Source organism: Protopterus annectens, chromosome 1.part1 (assembly GCF_019279795.1).
Source record: "Protopterus annectens isolate FY-2018-M chromosome 1.part1, PAN1.0, whole genome shotgun sequence".
Taxonomy (NCBI): Eukaryota; Metazoa; Chordata; order Ceratodontiformes; family Protopteridae; genus Protopterus; species Protopterus annectens.
Window position 1 is genome coordinate 1,287,438,059 of NC_056726.1, and position 27,811 is coordinate 1,287,465,869.

A 27,811-nucleotide genomic window follows, 5' to 3' on the forward strand; every position below is an offset into this window, starting at 1 on the left:
GGGTTCTGATTGGTATACTGGTAATCATGCTTCTGATAGGAGGATTAACATTTCTTGCCTTTAGTAAGTCTGTTTTGACTTTCATATAGTGACGGTGTGGGCATTTCCCTTTTGATTGTTGTATATAATTGCACTTAACAAGTTTTAATTTAGAAGGCAAAGTGACTACTGCTGCAGGTAGCTACAAAGTAGCCTATTTGTGTCTCTTTTTGCCTTAGCTGGGAATACTTTGGATGCACTTCTGGGTCACTGATCTCCTGTCCCACTTGCAAGATGCAGCTTTACATTGTGTGGATTTGAAATGTGAAAACCGAGGTGTAATGTTAAGCCTTCACCTGGTATCTGCATTGGTTGTACTCAAACCCAAGTGAGTGTCTTATCTGTTGTATTGCACGCAGTTGAATGTGGAATTACCTTGTTGTGTTTAGTCTGATTGGAGGCTCTTCTGCAGCACTGATCTTTTTTAGCTGCTGTATCCTATGGTCCACTGTTTTAGGCTAAAGGCAGTGACTCATTTCTTGTCTGCTCCTTTGTGTGATAGCATTTCAGAACCATTCATTCCAAATTTTGGAGGCTGTCTCTTAAGTTGTCATATATTTGGTCTGCTTCTTGTAAAATATGTTTTTTGTAGAAACCACTGAGAACTGATGCCCCTTATTTTTTACAAGATACTTGAGTCTTGGACTTCATATCACTCAGAAAATGTGCATGTAAGAGCAATCTAGAAAGTCTCCCAGATGTAGGAGTCTGTTCACCGAAAAGTTTCTCAGGTGTAGGAGTTTGTTCAGGATTTGTACAGTAAAAGGTTAGCAGGTACAGATGGGTAAACCAGAGCTTGCGGAAGGAGGCTTAAGCTGTTGGAGGGCACTATGGGCACCTGCTGTACCAACATAACATCATAGGTTTCAACAAATCAGGGACAAATCTCAACAAAATCAGGGACAAATCCACAAATAATCATGGACACTTTTAAAATATTAGTACTGTTAAGGTGAGACATTGACAGAATAGGAGAAAGTGAATTAATGTGCAGTTTCTGAAGTAAAAGAAGTTTATAACTCTAATTATTGTCATAATTTATTAAGTGGAATTCACCACCTTTTCTCCAAAAGACACCAGCTTTAGGAGGGATTAGAAGGGACAGAGCTGCAATTTGAGTCAAAATCTGGGATGTCCCTGAAAATCAGGGACAGTTGAGAGGTATGCATAACTTATATAGCTGGGGTGAGGAGGAACAATGCACTATCACAACTGTATTAAGTCAAGCTGAGGATCGCACCATCACAACTCTGTCAAACTGGGGGAGGGGAAGGGGATCCCAGGGACACAACTAAATATCAAGCTGGCAGAGGGGATCGCACGGTCACAACTATGTCAGTCTGCTGGAGGGGACCGCAGGATCACAACTGTCAAGCTGGGGGAGGGGATTGCATGGACAAAACTATGCCAAGCTGGGGGAGATGATCACAGGGTCACAACACTGGCATGCTAGGGGAGAGGAGGGGAGTACTACATACCTCTCAATGTCTTAGAACAATAAATCTGGACAAAGCTATTTGGAAAAAAGGAGCAAAATAGGAATAATTTTTAAATATTGCTCTTACAAACTTAGAAAACTGATAAAATAAGTGGTATTGCATTAGCACAAGTTTTCTGAAGGGTATGAAGTCTGAAACTCAAATGTCTGCCATTATTTTCTAACTTCATAAAAAGCAGCCCAAAAATATGAGGCAAAAATGAAAAATCGGTAAGTTCTGCGAAAATCTGTACAGCTGAGAGCTGTGGGACAGCATGACTATAATCTGGGGAAGGGGATTGTACTGTCACATCTTTGAAGCTGTGGGAGTACTGCATAGTAACAACTGTGGCAAGCTGGGGAGGGGCTCCTGGTGTCATCTTTCCAAAAGGAATGCCAGACTGCATTGGGGTCGGACAGGGTCTGGCGCAGAACTTTAAAAATCGGCTTTACTCTTCTTGGAGAAGAGTTTTAACTTTTTTGAGGTGGCAGACTTGTACAGGGCAACACAAAACTTAGTTATATGCTTTGTAATGCTTCACAATGATGAGATTTATAGCAGTTATGGTGGCTGTTGTGTAAAATTGCGATGCACACATTACACAGTAATAAAAAAATGATAAGCTGCTATCCACCTCTCTCGGTTGTTCATGTTTTTTTTGGGCTCAGATTTTCTTCAAAAACTGCATATACATATTCCATTATTTTGATAGCTTTTTCAAGTTAGTAGTACTGATGTTTTGAAAAAGTGTCCAGTATTTGTCATATTTTTCCTTGATTGTCAAATTTTTGCTCTGTCCCTCTTATGGGAATCTAAGCCTAAATTAAATCTCCTTCACAAACAGCTGTGCAGATGTAACCTCTAAATTTGTTTTGCTAGTGTATACTTTGTTGTAAAATGCCCTAAATGTTTCTCTGAATTCCTCCTTCTTTCTCTAACTAGAGACCTTAATGCTACTACTGTTGTTATATCCCTGGTATAAGATCAGTCCTGCTTTGCCTGGTTAGATCGCTGGAATACATTCCTTCTGTATGGTTGAGAGTAGTTTTACTCAGCCAGATAATCTATCTTCCTAACCTACTGAGTGTAACATCCTCCTTAAGCACCTAGAATTCTCTCCTACATTGTATGGGAACTTCTGTTTTTCCTTTTACCTTGTGATAATCCAAAACTACCGGGAACTTGAGTTTTGTAGCTTTCTTTTGTCGCTAATCTTTAACTTGGTTTCTTGTATCATGATGTGGTACAGATACATTGATTAACATATTTGTAATGGTGCTTAGTTACAGGAGGCAATCTCAGTCTCAAGTAGCCTGGATGGCAGTCGTGAGCAGCACGCAAACTGCACATACTTTTCTGCGGGGAAGACAGATCTTTAGTGCAACATTTGCAACATTATTACGCCATTTTATTAGGTCTTATCAAAGGTATTGTATATATCTCCATTCCTGTTAGCTTAGACTGTGTGCCATGATTTAACAGAATGGAATTTAATGAGCAATGTTCATTTCTGCATTGTTTTTGGAGTGCAGGGCATCATAATTACATAGTTCAAATTGTCATGGGCAGTACTGAGGATGATTGCTGTCTTACAGAGAATTTGAGAGTTAAAATTAGTTGTGTCTCAACAAATGTTGGAAACTGATTGTACCATAGATTGTCAACATTTGTTACCTTTAAGATGCTTGGAGTCACGGCTAGATACTCCTCGGGTAGCAGAATTAAGTTTTGTTGTGTCTTGAGCATAAACTGTATCTTAATGAACCTGAATGCAGGATGACAAACACATGCTGGTTGAGCATTCTATTAAGTCTCAGTTTCACAGTTTATAAAATTTCCTTTTCCAAAACTGTACACCACTTTTTCTCAGACATTTGATGTGTAATAATTGTTTAGAATGTGTCACCCTCTTTGTGGTTATTAGTAGAACTGAATCTGTCTCTGCAGTTGGTAGCTGCAAGGCAGAGAAACAGTCCAATTCCGCTCGCAGGATGCCATCTTGTTCAGGCCCACTCTCCTCACCTGATGGCATTTTTAAAAAGGGAGTAATCTATGTAAGCCAGACATAGATACAAGAACTGACTAAAAATGTAGAACTCAAGTGTTACATGTGCCCATGGCCTTGATTTTAGCTGAAAATGGTCTGCTGACCAGGTTATTTACACAATTAACAGATAAGGAAAAGAGGTTATGATCTAAAGGTTGCCTTTCTCAGGGATTCATTTGCACACCATGGCTTGAGTAACATGTCTCACTGCACACCTGGTTAGATTTGTGCTGGCCAAATTTTGTTTTTTTAACATTCACTACATTAAATGTCTATCTTTAATTTCTTCAAGTCTTGTTTCTAATGCCATAACAGGAATTCACCCCATTCCTAAGTCAAAGTATGGTTTAAAGTTTATGAAATTAGTTTTGGTCCAATCTTTGTTTGCAGGTGCTGTGAAGAACATTTTTGGCTTTGTGCCCTGAATTGACTTCCTGCAATATCTCCTTGAGAAGAACGACTGCTTATGTTAGAAATGCATGGAAACTTTCCATTTTCATTCCATATTGTTCATTATTTTGTAACTGAGTGGACATTTTGCAAGAATACTTTTTTATAAAGCTGTATAATTGAAGTGGAAGCTATTCTTTCAATGTACCAATTATTCCAATTATTACACTCTAAAGTACATACTTTCCACTTTTTCTTAGATTGGGGGGTGGGCGATTGGTATAATGGCTAAGCTGCTGCACTTATAGACACAAAGTGCAGGGTTTGATTCTCACATGAGGTAATTGCCTAGGCTTGAAATGGCACACAAGGGCAGTTAGCCTAGTACCAATAGTGTTAGAGATGAGCTTTGTTTTACAGGGATGATAAGCTTGTTCTAGAAAAGGGGCAATCTTTGAGGTATGTATCTATTCCTCCAACATGTCTTGTCTATGTGACAGACAAGGTTTAAGTCCTTACATCAGATATTTCTGATTGATGGATTTGTTGCATATCTGCAAAACAATGTGGGATCACAGAATGCCTTGTAGGCTAGGTATAGATCATTGTGCAACACTTTGTCGCAAACTGATTGCAAGGATAGGGCTTTGAGATTGTTCACATAGAACTTGCTGTTTCCTCCCTCTTTTTGTGAGGTATCCCAATGGTTTGGTATTGTGCAAAATGCCTGAGCCTGTTAGGATATTCAATGTGCACTATTTTGCCCTTGTCCTTGGCTTTAGTGACCTTTTTGAAGAAATCCACCAGGTTAAGTGGGCATGACCTACCTTTGACAAAACTAAATTGGGTAGGGTTCAGTGTATGGAGTAATATGCCACTGTTATCAAATCCATGATAATTCTTTCCATGGCTTTGTATATGAGGCTAGACAGACTTATGGCTCTGTAGATGTGCAGGTCCATGGAAGGCCCCCCAATGTGTGGAGAGTAACTGTTACAGTCCTCCATTGTTTTTTGGCTAAACAGCTTGGCAGGAGGCTCTTATTAAATACAGATTCTAGCATGCCTGACAGGTCATGTTTCAAACTGTTCAGGGGCATCCTGGGATACTATTAGGGCCCATCAAAGCAGTGTTCTTGGCTTGAGCGAGCAGGGTGAGTACCTGCTCTGTAGTGATACTTGATGGTGAAAAGGTAATGACGTTTCTGGGGGGAGGAGGGCAAATGGAAGTGATGGGATTCAAAAAATGGAGCTAAACTTGTCAGCCAACAGATTTGCTGTATGCTGTGGCTCTTTATAATTAGTGCCATTCACCATTACATTGGTGCATTGTTGGGTGTTGACCTTTAAAGCTACAGACATAACTGAAGAAAACCTTACAGCTGTCTTTAGCTTGAGAGGGTGTTTTCATCTCAAATTTGGCTTTGGTGGACTTGATAAGTCCATTGAGTTGTTAGTTTTGATTGCTAATGAATTTTTTATTTTGCCGGGCAATATCTGTCAAGTTTTCTTTCTTTTTTCTATAACCTATATATATTTGAATTCCGCCATGGTGGACTTAAAAGGTTGTCTGTTTTATATTTTGAGTCTGTACAGCTGTCTCTGTGCAACTATTGAAATGACTGTACTGGGTTTCTGTGATCAGTTTTAAAGAAGCAGCTGCTTTCTCGGGTTTTGGGATGGATTGAAATTTTTCCAGATAGTCTCTTAGTAACAGACAGTTATCTTTGGAATATTCTTTAAATGATCTGTGGTTAAATGGGGTGCCAGGCTTAATATTTATTGCAATGGGGATAGATTTTCTACCTGATAACATCACCACAATAGTATCTCTAGTCCAGTTTAAAACAACTCTAAAACCCACCTATTAAACAGATGGCTGTGACCCTGCTCTACTCCTGATTAATTTCCCACCTATGGTCAATGGCCTTATCACTACTTCTGTTTACCTATCATTACACTTTCTATCTCTTATTCTCTCTACCCAACACCTTCTACCTAAGTATACTACTTACTCAACTCCTGACATAAGGAATCTTCCTATTCATACATTTTATTTTTGCCACACGTGCAATAAATGGTAAATGATTTACCATAAAACAATGTTTATATCAATATATGTTTGGCTGATGATTGAAAATATGTAATATGATCTCTCTCTCTCTCTCTCTCTTTGGCTTTTCCCAGTTAGGGGTCCCCACAGCGGATCACCTTGTCCACTCAATATGATATCTAATGTTTGTAAATATAATTGTTCACAAGAAACATACATCGACTGTACCATCTACACTGTAACAGTTATGCAGTTCAGCCTGTTTTGTTCTTTGTGTATCAGCTGTTTATTGTCTGACATTACCATGTAACTGCCTTGAAATGTCACATTTACAGCTTTTAACATATTCTGTATATTGATGTACTAAGTGTTTTATGTGGAGCTTTTCTCCCTGGGCCTAAGCTGAAAAAGGGCATGTGTCCAGTCGGACTTTCCCGGTAAACATAGGTAAAATAAAATAAAATAAAAATAATTTTTGGTCCAACTACATCAATAAGGACTTCACAGTAGCAGGAGTACATCATTCCCCTATGTTTATGAAGACCAGGTAAAGGATATTTGTGACCCCGGTGGGCATGCAGACTAGAAAGGGTTATGCAAAGAGAGCTTAAAGATCAGTTTAAAAATGTGTGTAACACTTTGTTTGCAGGCACACATGCTCAATTGCTTGATGTTTTCCTCACTGACATTAATTCAAAATTAAAAGACTATGAAAAGGTATTAGTAGAAAGGAAGAAGCGAAAACTATTACGGGACCTTCATGATTATGAAAACGGGAAGGCGTTTGTCTCAAAGGCCGATTGTAAGAAGGCTCGCAACCATGTGAGGTTTCAGAGGGCAGAAGATGGCTTTCAAATGAATAATTCCTCGTTTTCAACATCAGATGGTTATTATACTTCATGTGACGAGGAGCCTGAGAACATAGAGGAATATCCAGCCTTGCCGCCAGCTCAACAGTTAGAACGTTACCAACAAATATTTCGGACTGATTCCAATAGTTGCAGGGGAGGAAGGCAAGGCAGAAAACACCTAAGTGAACAACAAGAACATTTTCAAAGGGACTTCTACCCTCAGAGGGGGTATAAAAGAGGTAAAAGATAATTTAGTACCTCTTGTAAGTGACAGTTATGTCATAAATCTTTCGGGACATGTTTTCTCTGATTGTGAGTTAGCGGTCTTAAACCGCGGTTTGAAATTTATACCTAGTGTTTCCTCATATGCATGACATTAAATGTGATGTGTTCAAATTTAGCAGAAAGCTGCATTTAAAGTATTATTTTAAAAAAACAGATATGGATGAAATGTTGGTGAATTGTAATGATAGTATGAATACTTCATGTGAGAGTTATTTTCCATGTGATTCTGAAAGCTCATCTTAATGCTTATTGTGGGCTAGATACTAGCAATGTTTACACTAAAAGTGTTTTTCTACCTCCACTTTTAAATGAAGAAGTAGTTCACTTCTCTAATATGTTGAATTATGCTATTGAAGATGCATTTAATAAATTTGTTAAAAATAGACAGCAAGTTGAATACAACTTGTCCATTGCAGAATGGAAAGCCCTTCAAACTTTAAGTAAAATGCAGGATGTAATTTTTAAACCCTCAGACAAAGGAAATAAGCTTATTGTTATGCATTACACTCAGTATATGGCCATGTGTAAAGAACATTTAGATGATGATAAAATTTATGAAAAAAACTAATATGTTGGCATATAATGAAGCAATGACTAAATATGTTAAGTTATTACAGAAAGGCCATAGACTTGTATATTTTTCTGAAATTGATATTAAGAAAAAGTTCACTATAGATGGATGCAAAATGGCATATTTTTATTGCCTCCCCAAGATCCATAAAAATCTTAATAAACCACCGGGGAGGCCTATAGTCTCTGGGTGTGAATATTTCACACATGAATTAGGTCTTTTTTTGCACAGTTATTTAGAATCTGTAGTTTATACTCTGCCATCTTACATATGGGATATATTTGATTTTTTTGAGAAGATCAAAGGCCTCAAATGGAATAGTAAAATGTATTTTTTCACATTAGATGTTAAAAGCCTCTACACGAATATCAGCCATGGTTTTGGCATTGAGGCTTTGAGATTTTTTCTAAGTACTTCACCAGTGACAGAGTATATAACAGACCTTGTGCATTTTTGTCTTACACATAACTTTTTTGAGTTCAATAATTGTTTAGGCATAGACACCGTATAGCAATGGGGGCTGCTTTTGCCCCCATGTATGCCAATTTAAGTATGGGCCTTTTTGAGAATGAATATATCTATAGGAATAAGATTTTTTTGTCGGTATGTAGTTGGGTACTATAGATATATTGACGATTTAATTTTTATAGCTGAAGGGGGTCAGGAATTAGTAACAAATTTTGTTAGCTCCCTACATAATAACAGATATGGTTTACAATTTGATGGTCTTAATGTGGGAACACAGGTTCCTTTTCTAGATGCAGTTATTGGTATTAGGGATGGATCTGACTTATTCATGTCAGTACATAGAAAGTTTGGCCAAGGTACACAGTTTGTTCTTGGACAAAGCTGTCATCCTCCACATACCATGGAAGCACTTCCTTATGGCGAGCTGCTGAGAATATCTAGGTTATGTAATAATATAGACAATTTTAGACAGGAATTAGGTAGAACTGTTGATATGTTTGTTAAAAGAGGTTACAGTAAGAGTTTAATTGAGAAGAGTTGGAAAAATCTCTATAATAATTCTGAAAAAGGAAACTGTAATGTAAATAAACAGTCCTTGGGTCATTATAGAATGACTGATAGAGAACTAAAAGACATTATTTATTTTGTCACAACATTTGAATGCTTCAGTTCTATAGTTATAGAGCAAATGAAATATCATTGGAAATATTTGTGTTCTTTAAAAAATATTTCTACATGGCTTAATGGTTGGTTGGGAATTTCATATATAAGGGGCAGGAATATACAAAACTTCATTGTGAGAGGAATATTCTGCATTCAGTCAATTAATTTAAAACAGAGGTTAACCATTAGGGGTACCTCTAGTTGCAGTAAACGCAAAGCTTGTAAATTTGTAGTAAGAAATTTTCCAAATATTAATATTTCTTTTGAAACCTGGAATAACTTTACTTGAGACACTGAGGGTGTTGTTTACACCCTCAGATGTCCTTATAATTTATTTTATATTGGAGAGACTAAGAGGACATTTAAAGTCAGACTACTAGAACATGTAAGGGATATTCATAATAAAAAGGAAGAAAGTTCTGTAGCAGTACATTTTCAGAGATTTCATGACAGTAATAGTGAGGGGTTACAAGGAACAATTTTAGAGAAAATAAATGTGTCATGTTTTGATGAGCCCTTCTTAAAAAACAGCTTTTAACTAAGGAACTGGTGTACCTTTTGAAATTCATTACTTTATACCCATATGGGTTAAATGAAGAGTTAAACTGGAGAATGCTTATTTAAATATTTAATTGTTTAATTGTTAATTGACTATAGTATTTTAAGCAAGTTTTGTATGGTGTTCTTCACTCCTTCAAGGCTTTTGGGCCGAGACGTTAGAGACAGAGATATTTACAATAAACCTGTGTTGGATTTACTGGCTGGTCATATTTTATGCAGACTAGGCATGTCAGGGTGCTTATGTTATCAAAGTCCAGGAATCTCATACCTCTGAACTGTCCAGATTTTTGCTTCATCTTTTCAGTCTATTTCTCATACAATTGTTCACTTTCTGGCAAATCAGTGAGGACTGAAATCACTAAATAATGAAAATTATTTGAATTTCAGACTTCATATCCTTCAGGAAATGCAAGATAATGCAAAACCTTTTATTCTAGCAACTTTCTAATTTTATGAGAGCAATATATAAACATCTTCCCTATTTTTGGATCTCTGTCCCACATTATTTTTGGCTTTGGCCAGTTTTCTTGTCCTAAGAAGTTGAGAGGTATGCCTCCGCTAAAAATGAATAAAATTACCCAGTCAGACTTTCCTGGTAAACAAATCTCAATAAATCAATCTATCATTCAATAATTGTCTCTGACTAGGGATCCCGTGATTTTTTTGCACTCTGTGTTCCCCATTGCATTTTGTGAACAGGCAATCACATTCATTCACTGAGGAGCCACAGTGTCTGCAGAATTAAGTCACCTGCACACACACACACACACACACACACACACACACACACACACACACACACACACACACATATACATTATATATATATATGTAGACACACACAGATATAAACATATATACAGACTCAACATAACAGTGAACTAGAGAGGATATGTAAAGTGGTCCATCTGATTTAACCAAAGTATTTTTTATTTAACATTTTTTTTATAGGTTCATAGGTGTGTACTAGGCTAATGGCCCTGGGGCCTTTACAAACCTAGCCATAGGATTACCCTGGCATCATGCCACCTGACCTTCATTCCCAGTGCCTCTGTTGAGTAGAGCCACTGGAGTTATCCCTGGGGTGAATTTTCTATTTCCCATCCACTCATCAAGATTTCTCTTGAAGAGGGCAGCGAGGTGCTCTGCTTGACATGCATGGGAAGTCTATTCCATAGCATAGGCAGACTCTGGGTTATGAACCTGTCCCTCCAGTATGTTCTGTTGATTGTGGTAATGAGGTTGAGGTCTCTGGAGTGTGTGGTGTGGAGGGATTGGGATTTCTGTAGATGTAGCATTTCTAACAGAGCTGAGTCAGACATGGCTTTGTAAGTCAAGCAGAGATCACCTCTAAGGTGATATGAGACAGAGAATAGTTTTTTGAGTCTGTCCATACAGGACAAGTGTTTAAGGCCTAAGATCCTCTTTGTGAGGTACTTTTGCTGCCTCTCCAGTTGTTGCAGGTGTCTAGTGAGGTACATGCCTAATGAGGCACTGTACTCGATGAGTGGCCTAATGAGGGAAGAGTATAGGGAGACAATGACCTCTTTCTTCCTGGAAGCAAAACCTTTAGTAGTGAGATGTGCCACATAGAAGGACTTTCTGACCACAGTGGCAATGTGGTGATCAAAAGAGAGGTTGCTGTCAACCTGCATTCCCAGATCTCTTATAACGCCTTCTGTGTTCAGTGGACTACCATCAATGTGGTAATTCATGGGAATGGGGCTTTTTCCAAAGGGGATGATGACACATTTTGTGGCATTGAGCTTAAGGCCATGGTTTCGACACCAGTCGTTGGTCTCAGTTAGACCATTCTGTAGGATGTCAACATCACTTGGGGAGTTAATAATACTTGCAATCATCTGCAAACTTTGTCAGCCAGAGTCCCTTTATGTTGGCCTGGACTTCAGAGAAGTAGATACCAAACAGGAGAGGACCCAGGACCGAACCCTGTGGGACTCCACTCGTGACTAGTCAGCAGTCTGACTTGGAGTCAGCTACTTTCACACTGTGGGTTCAATCTGTGAGCCAGTTTGCAACCCACTTAGTGATATAGGGATTGATGTTTAGCTTAGTGAGCTTTTCTATGATTCCTGAGTGGGGAATGGTATCAAAGGCCTTGGCCAGATCAAGGTAGGCTGTATGAACCACCTTGCCTTCATCCACAGCTCTGGTGACTGACTCAAAGAAGTTGACCAAGTTGAAGAGGCATGATCTACCCTTCACAAAACCAAACTGTGTGGAATCCAGAGTTTGGAGATTCCCTATATCCTTGTTTATTAGGTCCATGATGATGCATTCCATAGCTTTGCATATCGGACTCGTCAGGCTAATGTTGCAATAGTTCACAGGGTCTGGAGTCGCTCCTCCTTAGTGGAGAGAGATGACTGTAGCAGTGCACCATCTGGTAAGAATAAAGCCTGAGGTGAGGCTGTGATTGAACAAGGCAAACAGGTGAAGTGCCAGTTCACTCTGTAGTTCATGTAGAACAAAGCCAGGGATATTGTCAGGTCTCACAGAAGCTGTATTCTTGGCCCTGAGCAGTGCTGTTTTATCCTGTGCAACAGTAATACTTGGTGCCTGGCAATCTACTGGTATTGTGATTGGTCCTTTGGGGGGAGGGGTAAAGTTGGCACTGAATCTGTGGGCCAGTATATTGGCAGTATCTGTTGGCTCAGTATAGGATGTACCATTGTGCAGTAGTCAGAGAAAATGTGAGTATTGCCATGGAGATTCTTTAAATAACTACAGAAGGCCTTGTGCTTGTCTTTACTATCTGCTGCAATTCTGTTTTCATAGCTAGGTTTAGAGGATTTGATGAGGGATCTCAACTTTTTGTTGAGGCTGATATGGGTTTTTTTCCAGTCTTGGGACTTCACCTAATTCCACATCAGTTTCCTCCTTCTGTTGTAGAGTTTGTTTTTGGTAGGGGGCCACGAGATTGCCTTCCTTTTTTTGGAGGAGAGTGTCTTGGTTCTATTGGGTATGGTGAGATCCATGCATTTGTGTACGTGTTCGTACAGTGCATTGGTGTATGTTTGTGTTTATGTGTAAGTTAACATATTTCATTGATATATTGTGTGTCTGTGTGTGTGTTTAGCATGGGTCATATAAAAGAGAATGATGTAGCATAGCAGGGCTGAGACCAACCCTGTTATATTGAGTGGGTTTCAGGTACCCAGAGCTGACATCACCAGCATAGGTGTTAAATCAGTGTCTTGTGGAAAGATAGGCAAATTAATATGGTTCAGTGGTCCACTGCAGATGTTTATGAGTTTTTAATTGGTAGTGTGACAGAGAATGATAGAGTCTAGATGGGCTGACAGGAAACCTGTTGGGGAAGACCTGGAGTCAGTGCAGTGCGCTTTCCCCAGCTGATGTTGTACTGAGATTTGCCTGGCTTCATTTTCAAAACATCATAGAGGATGTAAAAATGACCTTTGCAATTCACCTTTGGAAAGCGTTTTTGGTCCCAGTGCTGGAAAGTTTATCAAAAATGTGATGAGAGTGTTAAGTTGATATACAGGGAATCTCTCTGATTTGTTTAATCCTTCCTAAGTTTTACAAAGGTTATTTTGCTCCCTTGTCCAACTGCATCAAGAAACCAAACATAACAAACTGTCTCAGCAGTATGCCGGTAAGCAGACATTAAAAAAACAATAGTGGGAGTTTCCAGAAAGGAATGCAGGAACCCCTGCAGACCGTAGGACAGTCAACGAGGTCAGAATGAATATGTAAAGGGCATTGTGCCACTTCCCTCCCTGGCATTCTCTTATCACTTGCATAAAGTAAAATTCTCTATTTCTGACTCTTTGGCAACAGGTTGCTTCAGACAAATGGGTTCTGAAATTGACTCAGTGGCAGTGGCTGCTGGTGACTTCAAATCAAAGAGGGGCTGAAGGAGACAGTTGAATGTGTGGGGCCAATAGGAAGGGGTGTGACCAACTAGAAAGGGGTGGAGCTATGCTCAAAACCACAAAAACTGGGACTTTAAATACGCTGCCCTCAGTGCCAAACTGTCATTATGAGAGTCCAATCAAGACAAAATGAAGTGGAGAAGAAAAAAATATTTCAATGCATTGGCTTACTTAATATCCAGATCGAAACAAAAAGGTTGTGAGGCAAGAAAAAATAAATTACTTTTTAAATACATTACTGGAATGCAGTCAAAATCAAGTATAAAAGAACAAGCAGCACTCACCTCAAACCACTTCTCCTTGCACTGCAGTTCTAATTATAATTTATATTCATCTTTATAAAAGTACCAAGTAACATGCTGAAAGTAGCAATCTCTGTTATACCCACAATTGTAAAAATGTTTCTTATCCAAAAAAAGACCTGCTGCCTGCCACCATCTACTTGTTTCATGGGGAAAACATGATCAAAGTAAAAAATGAACAGCAAACAAGAAACAAGCTCAAGATAAATTGTTTAAAGGATTATTGCACAGGTTATGGACCACCCATGATAGATTGGCGTTCTGTTTAGTTTATGGGGAAAGCCTGCAAAGATGACTACAAGTCTCCAACAAATGTAATGAGCTTCTGAAAATACTGTAATCCTGTCCTTTATTACAAATACTGCCATATGCATTTCGCTTTATACACTATCTAGTTATGTAAACATTCTTTGCATGGCAGCAACAAAAAGGCTTTCAATGTTGATAATTCTTTAACAGTATGCTTATTAAAGCTTACTTGCATCTTACAATCTCAGACAAGCTTACCTGATGGTCATTAAAGCATTGCTACTTAAACACAGAGCAATAGCTACTGCAACAATATTCATTTTCTGAATAATAAGAAGCATAAATCAACAGTATAAAAATATGACAGAAAACCAGAACATTCTGCAAACGTAACGACAGCCGAAAAGCCACTGTAGTACTTGTGTCCACCTTGGATGGGGGGATACTCTGTCTGCACATTTACACTGCATAACTGTTCCTTGCCTTGCTTTGACACATCCAGAGTCACTACATGGGGGAGTGGAGTACAAGTATGTCACAATTTGAAATGGCTCTGGCTGACGATGATGGCCCTGACACATTTGTCATACCTCTAGATCAAACAGGCTCAATGTTATTAGGATCCCTTCATGTTGGCCTGGACTTCAGAGAAGTAGATACCAAACAGGAGAGGACCCAGGACCCTATCCTGTGGGACTCCACTCGTGACTAGTCAGCAGTCTAACTTGGAGTCAGCTACTTTCACACTGTGGGTTCAATCTGTGAGCCAGTTTGCAACCCACCTAGTGATATAGGGATTGATGTCTAACTTAGTGAGCTTTTCTATGATTCCTGAGTGGGGAATGGTATCAAAGGCCTTGGCCTGATCAAGGTAGGCCGTATGAACCACCTTTCCTTCATCCACAGCTCTGGTGACCAACTCAAAGAAGTTGACCAAGTTGAGCAGGCATGATCTACCCTTCACAAAACCAAACTGTGTGGAATCTAGAGTTTGGAGATTCCCTATATCCTTGTTTATTAGGTCCACGATGATGCGTTCCATAGCTTTACATATCGGACTCATCAGGCTAATGTTGCGATAGTTCCCAGGGTCTGGAGTCGCTCCTCCTTAGTGGAGAGAGATGACTGTAGCAGTGCACAATCTGGTAAGGATAAAGCCTGAGGTGAGGCTGTGATTGAACAAGGCAAACAGGTGAAGTGCCAGTTCACTCTGTAGTTCATGTAGAACAAAGCTAGGGATATTGTCAGGTCCCACAGAAGCTGTATTCTTGGCCCTGAACAGTGCTGTTTTATCCTGTGCAACAGTAATACTTGGTGCCTGGCAATCTACTGGTATTGTGATTGGTCCTTTGTGGGAGGGGTAAAGTTGGCACTGAATCTGTGGGCCAGTATATTGGCAATATATGTTGGCTCAGTATAGGATGTACCATTGTGCAGTAGTCAAAGCAAATGTGAGTATTGCCATGGAGATTCTTTAAATAACTATAGAAGGCCTTGTGCTTGTCATTACTATCTGCTGCAATTCTATTTTCATAGCTAGCTTTAGAGGATTTGATGAGGGATCTCAACTTTTTGTTGAGGCTAATATGGGAGTTTTTCCAGTCTTGGGCCTTCACCTTATTCCACATCAGTTTCCTCCTTCTGTTGTAGGTTTGTTTATGGTAGGGGGCCACCAGATTGGCTTCCTTTTTTTGGAGGAGAGTGTCTTGGTTCTATTGGGTATGGTGAGATCCATGCATTTCTGTACGTGTTTGTACAGTGCATTGGTGTATGATTCAGCGGTCATGCAACTATTCTCCATTTGCATGGGTGCTGTGAAGTTAGCCACCTCTGTTTTTAGGAGCCTAAAACTAGCTTTGGAGAAGTTTTTCATGGTGGTTACCTTTACAGGGGGGTGGGGTAGGAGGTGGGATGGATGTAGATTTCCAAGGTGATTAGTTTGTGGCCGGATCTAATAAGGGAGGAGGTGACTACTGGTGTAGAGCAATGGTCACCCATGTTAGTAATGACCAGGTCAAGGATGCTGCTACCTCTAATGGGGGCAAGAATGAGCTGGTCCAGGGCATTGGAATTAATGAATTCCAGGAAATGTTGGGCAAGTATATTGGTACATGAGTAGTTTTCCCAGTTAATGGAGCGGTAGTTGAAGTTGCCCAGTATGAGAGTGTTAGGTTGGACCCTAATATTCTCCAGGGTGCTTAGGAACATGGAGTGTGAGTCTTGGGACATGGTTGGGGACCTGTAGCAGGCTATGACCTGAATCACTGTCTTACTCAATGTTAGCTGCGCCTGAAGTATCTCTGATGCATTATGTTGGGCTACCTGTCTGGAGGTGTGTGCATCCTCTATGAATATGGAAAAACCACCGCCTTTAGAGCTTCAGTCCAAGTTCTGGGGTTGAAAGGTGTGGAATGAGTTATTGCCTGGTAGTGCAGGGGTGCTTTTTGCTGCCTTGAATCAGGTATCTGTTACAGCACAAATGTTAATGTTCTTCATTTTAAGGAGTGCTTCGAGCGAGTGCATATTGAGATTTAGACTTCTAGCGTTAAGCAGAATGACCCTCAGATTGCATTTGTTTGTAGGTGTTATGGTGATAATTTGATCTTTGGAACACCATCTAAAAAAGGCACTATAGGAGTGGCAAGTGCCTTGGCCAGTATCTGAAAGCCCAGGGGTGACAGATGCATGCCATCTCTGTCAAAGCATCAAGGTCTGTCAATTATGTCATCCCAGGCAGATACTGGATCCCCTTAGAATGACACCAGAAACTTAGCCAATTGTTGAAATAAATCATTTTCTGCTTGCACTGTGGTATCATTCTGGGTGATGGTAGGATGCTGCTCAGGGCTAGGGTCATACCCACTTGGGCTACATAATCCGAGAGCTCCTCCATATCTCTTTTCATGTAGTCCAGGGAGGTATTTCTCAGGTCATTCACAACCAGGTGCACAATGACAGAGTCATATTTCTACCTGTTGTTGAGGGACCTGAGTGCGTGCCTTATGTGGTGGAACCTGTCACCTAATGGGCAACTGTCTGTTACTTTCTCCTTATTCAACCTAGTGAGTGGGACATCAGTGTGCCTCACTATCGATGTCTAGTGGATTTGGCATGCTGTTTTGTCTTAGGGGTTTTGGTTGAGTGGCACACTGTTTAGGAGAGTTATGTGTCTCGTGATTAGTGTTGTGTTGTGGTGGTCGAGTGTATTTCTGCCTTGGAGGTCTCTGTTGTATGGGTAGATTTTTATTGAGAGCATCCGCGAATGTGGGTTTGTGGTTTGTGTTTTAATGTGAAGTGTGCGTTCAGGAGGGCTGTGTGTTCCATGTGGTTTGGTGTAGGGCAAGTGTTGACCTTCTCCTCTTGACCAGCTATTTTGGTCTTGGCTGGAGAGTGCATGGCTTCCAATTTGGATATATAAGAGCATCTCTCACAACTCTGGGTTTTGGGAGGTTAGAGGAGAGGGTTGTTTGGTGTACATGAGGCTGTTGCTACATTGCCTCAGGATGCACAAGTTCACCAGGTTAATAGGAGAAATCACAGGGAACTGACTTTTGGACATTCCAGGAGGGGTGGTCATTAATAATAAGTACTAGATTTGCTGGATGGGTTGTTTTATGCATCCTTTCTGATGCTCTGTTATTGTAGATGTACTTAGAGCAGGAAAAGAAAAATATTGGTTAGGTATGCTGTGAGGAACCTTCAGCTGAAACCTTGCTCCTGGCTTATGTAGAGAGTCAGAAGCAAGAGCTGGTTGTGGCAGTGATCTTTCTAGACAGTTTACTGTGCCAATAACTACATTTAGTTTAAAATCTCAGTATTATGGGAATGTTGTAAGTGAGGGACCAATTTCACATATAGTATAGTTTGATATGTACCTCACAAGACATCTACAACAACTGGAAAGGCCACAGAAATACCTCACAAAGAGGATTACTGGCTTGAAACAAATGCCCTACGCAGACCGTCTCAAAAAACTCTAGCTTTACCCTGTTACATATCACCTACTCAGAGGCGATCTCTGCCTATGATACAAAGCTATGTCAAACCCAGAGCTGTTGGACATGCTCCACGTAAAGAAATCTCAATCCCTCCGAGCTACACGCTCTAGGGACCTAAACCTTGTCACCACAATAAACAGAACATGCTGGAGGGATAGATTCCTGTCCCAGAGACTTCCCATACTCTGGAACAAACTACCTGTCTATATCAAACAAAGCTCCTCATTAGCACTCTTCAAGAAAAATCTTGATGATTGGATGGGAGATGAAAAATTCACCCCAGGGATCACTTCTGTGGCTCTGCTTGACAGGGGTACAGGAAAATCATTTTCTTGGGTGGCAAAAGCTAGGGTACAGTTTGGCTAGGCTTATATAGGCCCTAGGGCCAATAGCCTAGTACCTACCTATGACTCTATGAACATATAGACCTGACTAGATAGTTAGTACTGGATGAATGGTAGTTCCATAGTGGCATATTTTACTGTGGCAGGAAAATGTCTTTAAAGATGAAGAACACCCCATTTCCAAGCAAAAAAGTACATAATGTGGGTGCACAGTAATCAGAGGTGTGTGCTTTGTTTTTTCTAAGGCAGAATTACCATTGTTTTTCAAATCCATGTTATGAGTGTTATCTATCCTAAGACACTTACTTATTGATATAAACTTTCATTGAATGCTGGAATGGTGGAAGTATCAGACAGCAGAGATGGCTAAGTTGATATTGCGTCACCTTATGAGTACAGTTTAACAGCAGGTTATATTTAGTTGCTTGGAAGAACAGCAGATGTTAATGATTTTAAAGAATTTTGTTAGCTGTTTGCCACCTGTCAATGGGGATGCATCACAATTTACTGTCTCTGCATATATAGTTACTCTTGTTTTGGGTTACGTTGTTTTGCCTGTTCACGTATACATTGATAGTCTGTTTTACATGATTGCTCATTAAGTGTATTTCATTTTCCGCAGTTTTTATGGGGAGTTTACACATCATACTTGTAATTCTCATTTGAATTATGTAATGAGAATGTTTCTAGTTACTAAAATACAGCTTCCGTGTTTAACAGGTTGACAAGGGATGACCAGTGCCTGGCTTACAGGGCATACTGTGACCCAGTCCTGATCTAAATGCTGACAATTTGTAATTCAAACTACATGATGGTCACTCTCCAGGCATCTTAACCTAGCTTCTGACATGAATAGGTTATGCTGGAGAGATAGATACATCTCCCAGAAACCACCACTTCTCAGGAACAAGCTTCCAATTCACATGAAACACAACACTTCCATGCATCCTAGATCAAAAGATGGTTGGCCTCAGATTCAGTCCTGAGGTGATAACCATGTCTCTCCTGGGTTGTTGTTTTGTGAAAAAGTTGTGAAAGCAACATGGTTCACTGGTTCTCTGTGTGCGCGTGCACGTGCTCGTGTGTGTGTGTTTGCATGCACGTGTGTGTTGGATGGTGTAATTGTGAACAATGGAGCTGAGATGGACTGTCACCAACCCTGTTTAGGGATGATCTGGTGTCAGTACAGTGGGCTTGCTGCCTCAACTGTTAGGTGCCCAAACTGACATCTGTTGCAGCATGTTTTGTGGAGAGGTGGACAAGTTAAGATATTTCATTGATACATTGTGTGTCTATGTGTGTGTTTAGCATGGGTCATGTAAAAGAGAATGATATAGCATAGCAGGGCTGAGACCAACCTGTTATATTGAGTGACTGTCAGGTACCCAGAGCTGACATCACCACCATAGGTGTTAAATCAGTGTCTTGTGGAAAGATAGGCAAATGAATATGGTTCAGCGGTCCACTGCAGATGTTTATGAGTTTAGCATGGGTAGTGTGACAGAGAATGATAGAGCCTAGATGGGCTGACAGGAAACCTGTTGGGGAAGACCTGGAGTCAGTGCAGTGCACTTTCTCCAGCTGATACTGTGTTGAAATTTGCTTGGCTTCATTTTCAAAACATCATAGAGGATGTAAAAATGACCTTTGCAATTCACCTTTGGAAAGCGTTTTTGGTCCCAGTGCTGGAAAGTTTATCAAAACTGTGATGAGAGTGTTAAGTTGATATACAGGGAATCTGTCTGATTTATTTAATCCTTCCTAAGTTTTCCAAAGGTTATTTTGCTCCCTTGTCCAACTGCATCAAGAAACAGAACAAAACAAACTGTTTCAGCAGTATGCCGGTAAGCAGACATTAAAAAAACAATAGTGGGAGGTTCCAGGAAAGAATGCAGGAACCCCCGCAGACCGTAGGACAGTTAACGAGGTCAGAATGAATATGTAAAGGGCATTGTGCCACTTCCCTCCCTGGCATTCTCTTATCACTTGCATAAAGTCAGATTCTCTATTCCTGACTCTTTGGCAACAGGTTGCTTCAGACAAATGGGTTCTGAGATTGACTCAGTGGCAGTGGTGGCTGGTGACTTCAAATCAAAGAGGGGCTGAAGGAGACAGTTGAATGGGTGGGGCCAACATGAAGGGGTGTGGCCAACCAGAAAGGGGTGGGGCTATGCTCAAAACCACAAAAACTGGGACTTTAATTAAATACGCTGCCCTGAGTGCCAAACCATCATTATGAGACTCCAATCAAGCGAAAATGAAGTGTAGAAGAAAAAATATTTCAATGAATTGGCTACATGACAGCTTACTTAATAATTAGATGGAGTCCAATATGACTCGAGTACTACACACATGCACACACATACACACACACACACACACACACACACACACACACACACACACACACACACACAAACAAAAACATATTTTAAGATTGCTCTATAGAGATCTCATAAAACTGACTTGCTGGGTGATATGAGCCAGTAGTGCTGTCTTTGCCTGCTGCTGTTTCTCTTGCTTATACAGCTTATAGCAATTCCAGTGAGAAATATGGGATCCATTGATCTGTGGCATTCAGCAAGCAGGAATGTATTGTTTGTGAATGAATATGTGGATGAAATTTCACTAATGAAATTTCACACGATCCTGAGCCAATAATGTGATACATTGTGTAAGAGAGATGATAAGTATCTTGTTGTTTTTGAGCCACATGCAGTTTTAGAATTCACAGTGCTAAGTCCAAAGCTTTAGCTATAGTTTACTTTAGACTAGGACAAGTAATGAATTCAGTTTTGTGGTGTGAGAAGATACATAAACTTAGAGACCCATGACTCCAGAATTGTAACTGCATCAGTCAGCTACTCCTGAGTCAGCTGAAAATGCAATAATGAAACCCAGTAATGGCTTAGATGAACATATGGTGGATCCAGAATAATAAAAAGAAATGAAATTTCTCAAAATAAACCTGCAGTGGTATATCCTCTAGTAGCCACTTTGATGCACAGTTGTCAGAACAGAATATTTTAGCTAGCATCCAGAAACTGTTTTTTTTTTTCTTTTTACTTACAGTTATTGGTAATCATGTATCTCCTTCATTAATGAAATGCATAATGGTGTTTTTTTTTCGTTCACAACTGCACCTACTAGCTGCTGGCCTTAACAGTTTGACCAACTAGAATGTTCAGGGGTTATAAAACAAAGCATTAACTATAGGGTATGTGCACTGGGAATCCTGTAAGGCTGAAACAAGTATAAATTTGGCTGTACTGCATGCTGAGGACTTTCTTCTTCCTAAATTACCGGGTTGGACAAGAAACTAAGGCCAAAGCTTCAACAATGAAGTGATCCCTTGGTAAAGAGAGTCTGAGTGGATATTTTGTTTAGCTCCTTGTTATGCACACAGAATATTTTTTTGAAAGTACAACAATCATAGCCTATGAGGCAGGAATCCTTAAAAATTAGCCACTTGTGGAAGTGACAGTCAGTAGAGAATCCATGCCTCATCATTAAGTCAGTGGTGTATATAAAGATGTAGAGGAGCATTGGCTGCTGCACAAAACATTGCATATCTTTGGTTGGAATTTAAAAGGCTGATTCCTCAGTGGATTGGTATAACTTGAAGAAGCCTTTGATAGCACAGTAATTATAAACGCAGGTGTTATAATCCTAAACAGAAAGAAGATTCTGTTTCTACATGTTAAAAAATTGTACATGATTTACATGTTGTATACTCCAGGATTGTTAAATTATAGGGGACTGTACTTCTGCAAGGTGAAGTGGTGATATTCATATCTACCCTGGTACAGTCTACTTTCACTTTAACACTTAGTTTACCTGGAGGAGTTGATTTATTTATTTATTTATTTTCTCTGACACCAGGTAAGGTTCATAAAAAACTGTAAAAACTTTATTTAAAATAAGCTGGTCTGAAGGATACTAAGGATAAATAAATAAAGCAGAGTACTAAAAGTATTTTCTAGTCTGCGGCTCTCTGATGTGACCTCATCTGGAATAATGCAGGTAGTTCTGGAGACTTAAATGGAAATGGTCAGGAAGCACATAAACAAAGACGGTCTACTCACAGATAGGCAGTGTGGCTTCCGAACAGGTCTTACCAATATTATTGCCAGCTACATGATCACAGATCAAATTTAAAACATAAACAATTGCTTTTTATCTGGTGCTATTTTCATAAGTGTGACTCAGGCTTTTTTTATCAGCCATTTTTTTCTGTAGATAAACTGCAAAAACTAAATTTTGGATCAGGTTTTAGCACATGCTTGCAAACTTAACCTATACAATATAACCTACCAAATCAGTGCCAGTGACTGTGTTTCTAAAACACAACACTTTACCTGTGACATGCAGCGAGGATTAATAGTATACTCTATTATATTACCCCTTTTATTAAAAAAAATGATTAAAAAATGGGAAATAAAAACTGCCTTCCCTGAATAAGGAGACAATTTTCTCCCATTTGACTGAGACATCGCATCCTTTTACCTGTAAAATAAGCTTCAAGCTGACTTGGCAGTGTTCTAACACATGATTTGCCTAAACAAGCTGCTAATAAAATTCACTAAATTGATAGTCAAGATTATTGGCAGTACTGAAAAACTAAGTACTACCTTATCATGGCAAGTAAAGGAGCCACTAAACAACAACTCCAGTACCACTTCAAAAATATCGACTTCTTCTGCAAGATTGCACACTTGTTTAGGTCGCATAGAAACAAAAATAGACAAAATTCTTGTTTGAAAAAAATCAAGCTATGAAGATTCAATCTTACACTACAACCAAAAAAACTATGAATAATTTTGCAAAAAAAGTATTTTTCTGCTGAAGCTTGAATATGCCAGTGTTAACTACCCATCTCTCATTAACACATAACCACCCCTAAAAACAGAAATAAGGTATACAGATTTAGCTTTCCCTTCTGAACATAGAAAACACAACTGCCTGCCACTGCAAAAATCATGATGGTCACATTTAACACTGATATTTGCTGCAATGATCTTTAAAAAGCCTATATATATATATATATATATATATATATATATATATATATATCTCAGTGGACACTTCTGGGCTTGCACTGGTGAGAGAGACAGGGCTTTTGCTAAAATTAGACCAATGCATTGCAATCAGGTTCCATCTTTAACTTTATAGTACTTTACTATGTATAACATTTCTTTATAACAACAAAACTGCAGTACCAAGGTAGTAAAAATGTGTTTAAAAGATAAATCAGTTATGCTGCCTCACAACAAACTTTGTCTGATCTAAACAATATAAATAACTTAGAGCTTCACAGTATATACTTTATTAATTGGGAAAATATATGAACTTCAGGACGGTAGACCTACCTAAAAAAAAGAGTGACTGTGTCCATCTCCATCATAAACCGAAGTTAGGAAGGAACTTTTTGTTTTCTTCTCTGTCTGACTTCTCTCTGCTCTCTCTGTTTGTAAACAGGGCAAGCCGATTAGCTGAATAAAAAACAAAGTTGTTTCACAAACAGTAGCACTAGCAAGTAATCAAAGTACTGTGCTACAGCAAAAGTACTGATTGTTTCTCACTCTCTTTTTCAAGAAGAGAGTGAGAACCAATCAGTAGCCATCCAGCCGCCCATGTCACGTACGTGACTGCGGATGTGGCAGTCTTACCCCCTTCCACTTTAGTGTGCGGTTAAACCACATAGACGTCTGGGCATCACACTGCCTTCTCTCCTCAATCTGGACTGCTTGTAGAGCAGTCTATGCAGGTTTACAGATACAACTAATTAAAAAAAAAAAGGACAGAACTCGACAAGCATGTGCAGTTCGAGTTCCAGGACTTTGCAAGTCAGTCGGACTCGCTTAGAGCACTGTCTGCAGCCAGCCACTAAATATTAAAGAAATAATTATTTATAGATTTTTTTTATTTTTTAAAATGTCCAGACTTGAAACTTTTTTTCGGGGGGGGGGGGAGTTGCAGTCCTGCAGTCCGATGCCACGAGCCACCACGGCTCAGTGGGGAAGAGATCACTCCTTTACCAGGCATTATTCTGGATCCAGAGACCAAACTCCTCTGTTCCCTCTTATCCTACAGTGCATGCTTGATTGGGAAGGAGTAATAAGAATAGTTCCTTTCTCCCAGTGGGAAGGAAGTTTTCATTCAAGAATGTTTCTGATGCCAAAAGAAAGAAACTGCCTGGAGATCAGTTGTGGACCTTGGTCATAAACCACTTTGCGCTAGTGCCCTGGTTTACAACACAATCTCTTACCCCATCTTCCCCATTTGAGTTGGTCTGTATGGTACACAGGTAAGGAAAGCAGTAATTGATAGTCAGATGCTGCAGGATGGTACTGATATAATCTGTGATGCTTGTTAATTCCATTATGTTAAACTACGAGATTTCCTCATCTATAAGATGTTGATTTAGCCTCACATCGCCCTGTGCAGAATGTAGCAAAAAAATGTATTATCATGCCTTTTGGTAAGAGCGATGTTCCTGCTAACTACAACTTCAATAGCAAAACCCTAAGTATGCAGTCAATGTTGAGAGACTTGGGCATACGTTGACAGCAACCTTACCTTTGATTACCATGTCTGCACAGCGGGAAGAAGGGGAATCTACATTGCTCATCTCATAAGTAAAGGCATTGTCTCCAGGAAAAAAAAGAACGGTACTTACGTATTATCGCAACCACATTCTCACGGTTGCAAAATTCGTAATGTGTCATGGAAAACAGTTTTATTGAGCTGGAAAAGGGGAATGTAAGCAAGTAAGTACAGCTGTGGCAAACACATTATGAGGCAGGGAGAGGAATAAATGTAAATTTTTCGACTCCTGCCTGGCATGTCTCACCTTCACGGTGAACTCTGCTGCACCACATGACACATCCTGCCTTGCTGATTACAACCGAAGCCAAGGCAGGTTAATCAGGAATATTCCTTCTGAATGTTCATGGCCAGTGTTTAAGTATTATTGTATTCATCACTCTTCTTTTAACTGGCCATGCAACTGCTATTTGGCCTGTAGGGGAAATGTGCAAGTTTTAAGCTTTTACTTTTTGGAAAGAGTATTTCCTGTTTTCTGCAGTATCAGAATGAAGAATTAGCCACTAATTTTGGCCTTGTCTTTTGCATTCCCTTGGTCAATCATTAACAGTTCCTGAGTGTGTGTGTGTGTGTGTGTGTGTGTGTGTGTGTGTGTGTGTGTGTGTGTGTGTGTGTGTGTGTGATCAAATTACATTTTACATTGTTTACTCTTCAGATTTAAATCCGGGTTAGTAAAGAAATAGTCATCATTGTGCATATAAGGAATCACATTCTTACTATCAGCAGCAACTGTTAGGAAAGGTTTCACTACTTGTGTTGAAATTCGAAACCTTTGTAAATATGACAAGAAGCTGCAGTAAATGTCTTTAACTGCATAAAAATAAAATTCATACAGTTAAATGAGCATTAGTCTATGTGTTTTGTTAATGTATTTTTCCTAAAAGAAAAGCTGCAAAACATTTTTTGACACTATGCGAAAGTCGCAACCACGAGAATGTGGTTGCGATAATACGTAAGTACCAAAAGAACTTATAACCTCCCTATACTCTTCCCTCATCAGGCCAATAATTGAATATAACACCGCTTTTGGTATGTACCTTTCCAAGCACCTGCAGCAATTGGAGAGACCACAAAGGTTCCTCACAACGAAAATTATAATTCTTCAGCATTTGTCTTATGTGGATCATCTGAAATCATTGTCACTTTACTCTATTTCATACAGACTGCTCAGAGGCAATTTCGGCCTTTCATATAAGACAGTCTCTGACCCTGCTTTATTGGAAATGCTGCATATTCGCAAGTCAAATGATACAGTGGTTACTCACTCCAAAGACCTTAACCTTGTATGTGACATTAATAGAACCTGCTGGAGAGACAGATTTGTCTTCCAGATGTTACCGCACCTTTGGAACATACTCCCACTTCATGTCAAACAGAGCACCTCATTGGCCATCTTCAAACTCAATCTGGACCGTAAATTCACCTCAGGGGTACCATCTGTGTCCCTCTTGGACAGGGGCAATAGGTGCTGGTTGTGGAAACAAAAGTAGAACTTGGCTATGCTTGTAAGGGTCCTAGGGCCATTAGCCTAGTAACTTCCTATGATCCTTTGGCCAGTGGAAGAGAGACTTCACCATTATGGATGTAAATTTGTTTGGAGCTACTTTCCGGTGTCCTGTTCATGCTCAGATGTACCTGATTTGTGACACAAGCACCATGTGAATATTACTGTGTATCTTCAGTTTAAAAAATTGGTTTCTTCTGTGGTACTTCTCATGCCTCATCTGATGTTATTGTTCGGATTCCTATGAATATGCTAAGCTATTGTCTGATTTACAGTTCCCATGCGTATGCTTCACACCTTCTTCATCTTTTGTGGCTGAACAGTTAATTGAAGTTACACTGAGAGTCATGGTGTCTGCATAATGAATTCTGCTGCTCAGCATGATACTTGTTAGCTCAGCTTGCCCATTCCTGTACTGAGAGCCACGGTCTTTGTTAGTAATCAGGCTTCACAAGTTACACTAAGATGCATGAAAGGATGTCTTATCTGCATAACTGATCTGTCTTTAACATTAGAGAATCTCTTATGATCTTTGTCTTTATGTACTGTTGTTGCTATGGGCTGTTTGTACATTTGCTGGCTTGCCTGTACTTTGATGTCACAGCTGAAATATGTAAAACCAGAACTTTGCCCTTTGCACCCTTTTCATTGGATGAAGCCATGGCCCATCCCTGTTGTACATATGAGGTGATGTTCATCTATAACCCAGATGGTTGGCCCAGAAATTGTAGTTTATTGGCCGCTTGGGCAGTTTTCCATCTCTTTCAACTTGCTGGCTTAAAAGTCTGCATTTGCACTTGTTCCCCACCTTTCCTGTAACTAGTCTAGTCCAGGTACAGAGTTGCTGTATCCAGAACTCTTTGTAAGCTTCGAAGCCCTCCAAGCCTTTCTGTGTTGGAGGGAAGCCTTCTAGCTTATCAGTGGGAGTGGTAAGCATTAGGTAGTCTATCTACCACAAGAGGAGTGGTTCCTGGACCAGAAATTGTAGCTACTGGCCGTTTGGGCAGTTTTTTTCCATCTCTTTCAACTTTCTGGTTTAAAAGCTGCACTTGCGCTTGTTTCCCACCTTTCCTGTAACTAGCCTAGTCTAGATACAGAGTTGCTGTATCTAGGACTGTTGGTAAGCTTCTGAGCCCATAAGCCTTTCTGTGTTGGAGGAAAGCCTTCTAGCTTATCAGTAGGAGTGGTAAGCACTAGGTAGCCTGTCTACCTCAAGAGGAGTGGTTCTTGGCCCAGAAATTGTAGTTTATTGACCATTTGGGCAGTTTGTCCATCTCTTTCAACTTTCTGGTTTAAAAGACCACATCTGCACTTGTTTCCCATCTTTCCTGTAACTAACCTACTGGGAAGCACTAGAAAGCCTTAAACTGATACAAGCCTTCTAATTAGAAGAGACTTTGGAATGATTAAGTATCAGTTTTCTGTATTTTCTTGCTGTACTTAATTGTTTTCCACCTAAATGCAGATTTTCCAGCATTTATTGTGA